The 8,100-nt window shown below is 37.2% G+C and overlaps 1 pseudogene; it reads right to left on the bottom strand.

Moving 5' to 3' along the window:
- Positions 1 to 6,931: 6,931 nt before the first annotated feature.
- LOC131827942 (large ribosomal subunit protein mL65-like) lies at positions 6,932 to 7,677 on the bottom strand (annotated as a pseudogene).
- Positions 7,678 to 8,100: the final 423 nt, after the last annotated feature.

Genomic DNA, 8,100 nt, shown 5'->3' with positions numbered 1-8,100 from the left:
TCCATAACCCCACCACCCCTTCCCTACCCCGTTCCCCCCAGCAACCCTCAGTTTGTTTTGTAAGATTAAGAGTTTCTTATGGTTTGTCTCCCTCCCAATCCCATCTTCTTTCATTTATCCTTTTCCTACTCTCCAAACCCCCCATGTTGCATCTCCACTTTCTCGTATCAGGGAGATCACATGATAGTTGTCTTTCTCCGATTGACTTATTTTGCTAAGCATAATACCCTCTAGTTCCATCCACATCATTGCAAATGGAAAGATTTCATTTCTTTTGATGGCTGCATAATATTGCATTGTATATATATACAACAGCTTCTTTATCCATTCATCTGTTGATGGACATCTAGGTTCTTTCCATAGTTTAGCTATTGTGGACATTGCTGCTGTAAACATTTGGGTGCATGTGCCCCTTCAGATCACTACGTTTGTATCTTTAAGGTAAATACCCTGTAGTGCAATTGCTGGGTCATAGGGTAGCTCTATTTCCAACTTTTTGAGGAACCTCTATGCTGTTTTCAAGAGTGGCTGCACCAGCTTGCATTTCCACCAACAGTGTAGGAGAGCTCCCCTTTCTCTGCATCCTTGCCAGCATCTGTCATTTCCTGACTTGTTAATTTTAGCCATTCTGACTGGTGTGAGGTGGTAACTCATTGTTGTTTTGATTTGTATTTCCCTGATGCCGAGTGATGCAGAACACTTTTTCATGTGTCTGTTGGCCATCTGGATGTCTTCTTTGCAGAAATGTCTGTTCATGTCCTCTGCCCATTTCTTGATTGGATTATTTGTTCTTTGGGTGTTGAGTTTGCTAAGCTCTTTATAGATTTTGGATACTAGCTCTTTATCTGATATGTTGTTTGCAAATATCTCCTCCCATTCTGTCAGTTGTCTTTTGATTTTGTTAACTGTTTCCTTTGCTGTGCAAAAGCTTTTGATCTTGATGAAGTCCCAATAGCTCAATATTGCCCTTGCTTCCCTTGCCTTTGGCAATGTGCCTAGGAAGAAGTTGCTGTGGCTGAGGTCAAAGAGGTTGCTGTCAGTGTTCTCCTCAAGGATTTTGATGGATTCCTTTTATCCATTTGGAGTCTATTATTGTATGTGGTTTAAGAAAATGGTCCAGTTTCATTTTTCTGCATGTGGCTGTCCAAGTTTCACTACACCATTTGTTGAAGAGGCTATCTTTTTTCCATTGGACAGTCTTTCGTGCTTTGTTGAAGATTAGTTGACCATAGAGTTAAGGGTCTATTTCTGGGCTCTCTATTCTGTTCCATTGATCTATGTGTCTGTTTTTGTGCCAGTACCATACTGTCTTGATGACAACAGCTTTGTAATAGAGCTTAAAGTCCAGAACTGTGATGCCACCAACTTTGGCTTTCTTTTTCAATATTCCATTGGCTATTCGAGGTCTTTTCTGGTTCCATATAAATTTTAGGATCCTTTGTTCCATTTCTTTGAAAAAAATGGGTGGGATTTTGATAGGGATTGCATTAAATGTGTAGATTGCTTTAGGTAGCATAGACATTTTCTTAATATTTTTCTTCCAATCCAGGAGCATGGAACATTTTTCCATTTCTTTGCATCTTCCTCAATTTCTTTCATGAGTACTTTATAGTTTTCTGAGTATAGATTCTTTGCCTCTTTGGTCAGGTTTATTCCTAGGTATCTTATGGTTTTGGGTGCACTTATAAATGGGATTGACTCCTTAATTTCTCTTTCTTCTGTCTTGTTGTTGTTGTAAAGAAATGTAACTGATTTCTGTGTATTGATTTTATATCCTGACATTTCACTGAATTCCTGTAAAGTTCTAGCAGTTTTGGAGTGGAGTCTTGGGTTTTCCAAATATAGTATCATATCATCTGCAAAGCGTGATAGTTTGATTTCTTTTTTGCTGATTTGGATGCCTTTGGTTTCTTTTTGTTGTCTGATTGCTGAAGCTAGGACTTCTAGTACTGTGTTGAATAGCATTGGTGATAATGGACATCCCTGCTGTGTTCCTGACCTTAGCAGAAAAGCTTTCAGTTTTTCTGCATTGAGAATGATATTTGTCGTGGGTTTTTAATAGATGGCTTTGATGATATTGAGGTATGTGCTCTCTATCCCTACACTTTGAAGAGGTTTGATCAGGAAGGGATGCTGTACTTTGTCAAATGCTTTTTCAGCATCTTTTGAGAGTATCATATGGTTCTTGTTCTTTATTTTATTAATGTATTGTATCACATTGATTGATTTGCAGATGTTGAACCAAAGTTGCAGCCCTGGAATAAATCCCACTGGGTCGTGGTGAATAATCCTTTTAATGTACTGTTGGATCCTATTGGCTAGTATTTTGGTGAGAATTTTCACATCTGTGTTCATCAAGAATATTGGTCTGTAATTCTCTTTTTTGATGGGATCCTTGTCTGGTTTGGGGATCAAGGTGATACTGGCCTCATAAAATGAGTTTGGAAGTTCTCCTTCCATTTTTATTTTTTGGAAGAGTTTCTGAGAATAGGAATTAATTCTTTAAATGTTTGGTAAAATTCCCCTGGGAAGCTGTCTGGCCCTGGGCTTTTGTCTTTTTGGAAATTTTTGATGACTGCTTCTGATCTTACTGGTTATGGGTCTGTTCAGGTTTTCTATTTCTTCCTGATCAGTTGTGGTAATTTATATGTCTTTAGGAATGCATCCATTTCTTCCAGATTGTCAAATTTGTTGGCGTAGAGTTGCTCATAGTATGTTCTTATAACTGTTTGTATTTCTTTGGTGTTAGTTGTGATCTCTCCTTTCATTCATGATTTTATTTATTTGGGTCCTTTCTCCTTTCTTTTTGATAAGTCTGGCCAGGAGTTTATCAATCTTATTAATTCTTTCAAAGAACCAGGTCCTAGTTTCGTTGATTTGTTCTATTGTTTTTTTGGTTTCTATTTTATTGATTTCTGCTCTGATCTTTATTATTTCTCTTCTCCTGCTGGGTTTAGGCTTTCTTTGTTGTTCTTTCTCCAGATCTGTTAGGTATTTGGTTAGGTTGTGTATTTGAGGCCTTTCTTGTTTCTTGAGAAAGGCTTGTACTGCTATGTACTTTCCTCTCAGGACTGCCTTTGCTGTGTCCCACAGATTTTGAACCATTGTGTTTTCATTATCATTTGTTTCCATTTTTTTTTTCAACTCTTCTTTAATTTCCTGGTTGACCCATTCATTCTTTAGAAGGATGCTGTTTAGTCTCCATGTTTTTGGGTTCTTCCCAAATTTTCCTCTTGTGATTGAGTTCTAGCTGCAGAGCATTGTGGTCTGAAAATATGCAGAGAACGATCCTAATCTTTTGATACCAGTTGAGACCTAATTTGTGACCCAGGATGTGATCTATTCTGCAGAATGTTCCATGTGCACTAGAGAAGAATGTGTATTCTGTTGCTTTGGGATGGAATGTTCTGAATATATCTGTGATGTCCATCTGGTCCAGTGTGTCATTTAAGGCCTTTATTTCCTTGTTGATCTTTTCTTGGATGATCTGTCCATTTCAGTGAAGGGAGTATTAAAGTCCCCTATTACTATTGTATTATGGTCCATGTGTTTCTTTGATTTTGTTATTAATTTGTTTATATAGTTGGCTGCTCCTACATTAGGGGCATAAATATTTAAAATTGTTAGATCTTCTTGTTGGACAGACACTTTGAGTATGATCTAGTGTCCTTCCTCATCTCTTATTATAGTCTTTGGCTTAAAATCCAATTGATCTGATATAAGGATTGCCACCCCAGCTTTCTTCTGATGTCCATTAGCATGGTAAATTGTTTTCCACCCCTTCACTTTAAATCTGTAGGTGTCTTTGGGTCTAAAATGAGTTTCTTATAGGCAGCATATTGATGGGTTTTGTTTTTTTATCCATTCTGATACCCTGTGTCTTTTGATTGGGGCATTTAGCCCATTTACATTTAGGGTAACTATTGAGAGATATGAATTTAGTGCCATTGTATTGCCGTTGTAAGGTGACTGTTACTGTATAATATATAATGTCTCTGTTCCTTTCTGATCTACTACTTTTAGGGTCTCTCTTTGCTTAGAGGACCCCTTTCAATATTTCCTGTAGATCTGTTTTGGTGTTCGCAAATTCTTTCAGTTTTTGTTTGTCCTGGAAGCTTTTTATCTCTCCTTCTATTTTCAGTGATAGCCTAGTTGAATACAGTATTCTTGACTGCATGTTTTTCTCATTTACTGCTCTGAATATATCACACTATTTTTTTTCTGGCCTTCCAGGTCTCTGTGAATAAGTCCGCTGCCAGCCTAATTTTTACCATTGTATGTTACGAACTTCTTGTCCTCGACTGCTTTCATGATTTTTTCTTTGTCGCTAAGATTTATAAATTTTACTATTAGATGACAAGGTATGGACCTGTTCTTATTGATTTTGAGGGGAGTTCTCTGCACCTCCTGGATTTTGATGCTTGTTCCCTTTGCCATATTAGGGAAGTTCTCTATAATAATTCTCTCCAATATACCTTCTGCTCCCCTCTCTCTTTCTTCTTCTTCTGGAATCCCAATTATTCTAATGTTGTTTTTTCTTATGGTGTCACTTATCTCTTGAATTCCCCCTCATGGCCCAGTAGTTGTTTGTCTCTCTTTTGCTCAGCTTCTTTATTCTCTGTCATTTGGTCTTCTTTATCACTAATTCTTTCTTCTGCCTCATTTATCCTAGCAGTAAGGCCTCCATTTTTTAGTGCACCTCATTAATAGCTTTTTTTATTTCAACTTGGTTAGATTTTAGTTCTTTTATTTCTCCAGAAAGGGCTTTTATCTCTCCTGAGAGGGTTTCTCTAATATCTTCCATGCCTTTGGGAGCCTGGCTAGAACCTTGAGAATCGTCATTCTGAACTCTAGATCTGACATATTACCAACATCCATATTGATTAGATCCCTAGCCTTTGTTCTTTTTTTATGTTGTGTTTTTCTGCCTTGTCATTTTGTCCAGATAAGAATACATGAATGAGAGAATAAAATACTGAATGTGTGGCAAAGACCCCAGGAAAATGTGCTTTACCAAATCAGAAGAGACCCCAAATTGTGAGAGGGAGAAAGGGGATAAAAAGAAGTTCTGAAAAAAAATTTTTTTTAAAGAAAACAAATAAAGAAAAAATATAAAAGAGAAAAAATATTTATATATATATTAGACTGGTGACTAGAACAGGGTCACCCTCTCAATTTTGGGAGTATTTGGTCTCTTAAAAGAAAATACTTCCCAAAATTTTAAAGAATGAAAAACATATATAAGGGTAAACACAATGAAGGGATGGAATATGTCTATAAAGATGAAAAAAAAAATTTTTTTAATTTCTAAAAACGGAGTTGATAAAGTAAGTTGTTTGGGAGAATAAAGAAAAAGAAAGTAGAAAGAATTTGCTTGGGCTGGAGACTAGAACAAGCCCAGAGCTAGATTTAGGGTATATTTTGATCTATTAAAAGAAGTTGTACTCCCAAATTTTTTAGAAGAAAAAACCCTATGTGTATACAAAAAATAAAGTTAGATACAATGAAGGATAAAATAGGACTATAATAATGAAGGTTCAATAAAGATTATCTTTTTTAATGAAAGGTATTGTTAAGATAACTAGTTAAAAAAATGTTGAAAGAGGAAGGGGTAAAAGTAAAAAAAAAATTATCAGAAGAAATAAAAATAAAATCAAAAAAAATTAATTAACTGCAGTACTAAAGAATTACAGGGAGAAAGCTGTGAATTCCATGCTTTGCTTTCTCCTCCTCTTGAATTCCGCTGTTCTATGTAAGTGAACTTGGTCTTGGCTGGATTTCTTGTTGGTCTTCTGGGGGAGGAGCCTGTTGTAGTGTTTCTCAAGTATCTTTGCCTGAGGCAGAATTGCACCACCCTTACCAGGGTTCAGGCTAAGTATTCCATGAGTCCAGGCTAAGTAATCCGCTCAGGTTCACTTTCGGGAGCTTTTGTTCCCTGAACGCATTCCATAGAGTTTTGGAGGATGGGAATGAAAATGATGGCCTCCCAATCTCTGGCACAGAGGAGCCAAGAGCTTGGGGCCCTACCCCTCAGTGTGCCCTCAAGAGAAAAGTGCTCAATCACTCCCATCTCCTGGCCTCTGGCCACGCTCTGAGCTCACCCAGCCTGTGACTGTTTTAAAGTAACCCCAAGTTGATCGCTCACTCCTTGGCTCTGTCTCTGTAGCCAGCTTCCTTGCTCTAATACCTGTGAGCTCTGCGACACTCAGACACCCCCGAGCCTTCTGTGATTCCCATGTGGGCTTCACCCTGGTTTAGCCTCTGGAGTGATGTTCCTCAGTGGAGCAGACTTTTAAAAGTCCTGATTTTGTGCTCCGTTGTTCTGCCGCTTGCCGGGAGCCTCCCCTCCCCCCGCGGTCTATCTTCCCGTCGCTTTGGATTCACTTCTCCACCAGTCCTACCTTTCAGAAAGTGGTTGATTTTCTGTTTCTAGAATTGTTGCTCTTCTCTTTGATCTTTTGTTGGATTTGTAGGTGTTCGCAATGGTTTGATAAGCTATCTAGCTGATCTCCTGCTACCTGATGTCATCTCAGCCTGCTACTTCTCCACCATCTTGACTCCAGGACAAAATATTCTACTAGGTAAATCATGAAAGACAAGAAAAATGGTGCCTTGAGCCTAAGTCATAAAGACCCATGAAGTTACTGAAAAGGATTTGAAATTTGTCTAAAGATTCATTGGCAACCACTAGAGGATTTTTAACTAATAATGTGATATGATAATTTTGCATTTTTATTTTTTTAAAGATTTGCTTATTTATTTGAGAGCGAGAAAGCATGAGAGTGGGAGAGGTTGTGAAGTAAATATGACTAAAAAAAAAAAAATAGTCCATAAAGATGTGGTCAAGAAATTTTACCATTATTAAAATTCCTTTTGTTTTCCCTTCAGTGAAATTGAAGTATTCCCAAAGTCCTGAATCTATTATTTCTTCCTAGTTTTCCAACAGCTGTCATTTGTCTTCTTTTTGGTCTTTTCAGTAGAAAATGAACTATCTGGAGGACATCATCATTAAAACCTTTCACATTATCTTCAGTTGTTTCATAAAGAGGCTTACTTTGTGTCCCCCAACATATATTTTTAGGAGGGTTATTTTGATCCCCTTGTGTAGTCAATGCCAAAGTATTTAACTGGTAGCAGAAAAAGGAAAAGTATTTTCCATCTATGATCATGCCATGAGGGACAAAAGGCTGAGTAACATCTGCTTCACTCCAAAATCCTTGATACAGAGCTTGTGCTCCAGTCCAAGCAAAGAGGCTTGCAATAGCATTAGCTCTAAAAATAACTTCTATCTGATCAACACAGTTCCATTTCAAAAAGCCTTTCCATTTTTAATTTGTCAGGTAACAGGTGAAACTGTGTGTGACCATAGCAGTATGGATCTGCTGTCTTTGAGCCAATAAATATGTTATATTCATATTGTCATTTGAATAATGGAAGTTTGTCTGGCTTACAAGTTATAACAGGGATTTTGACAGGTATAGAATAATTCAGTGGCACAAACTCTGGGAGTTGTTTGGATATTCGAATCTGGTTGTGTGATTTATCATTTATTTGGTATCACACAGCATCAACGCAACCTTTCTGATGACTACTAGAAAGAATTTATTCACCTCACAACCAGTAAAATTGGACTGGATAAGGAAGGGAATGAAGATAGAAAAATGTAGGTAGAGACATCATAGAAGATACAAAGACCCAGAAATCAAACTGTGGTATAATAGAAGAAATGAAAGAGCAAAGAGCAAATGAAATTTCGGTGTGAGAGAGGAATACTTGAATTAATTCTTTCAAAAGACATAACTTTTACTTTCAGGTAATGGTATGATCAAGGTATACCCATAAGCTTAGGTGTATGAAATAACACTAATGACAAGAAGATCCAGGAACTGAGAAGCCATATAATTGAATAATTTGTTCTGTTCCGAAGGATAAAAGTAGAACTTGGGGTAGAAGAAGTCTATGAGCGATGTGCTGAAAACTGGTAGTTAGAAGGGCATGTAAAACTTCATAAGTCAGATGAGAAGTGACTCAAAGGATCAAGTTATTTTTCTTTCATTCACTGAAGTCCATAGTTCACATTAGAATTTTTTTTTTTAAAGA

Source organism: Mustela lutreola, chromosome 3 (genome assembly GCF_030435805.1).
Source record: "Mustela lutreola isolate mMusLut2 chromosome 3, mMusLut2.pri, whole genome shotgun sequence".
Taxonomy (NCBI): Eukaryota; Metazoa; Chordata; class Mammalia; order Carnivora; family Mustelidae; genus Mustela; species Mustela lutreola.
The sequence above is the reverse complement of the archived record's forward strand: the minus strand, read 5'-3'. Positions and strand labels throughout refer to the sequence as shown.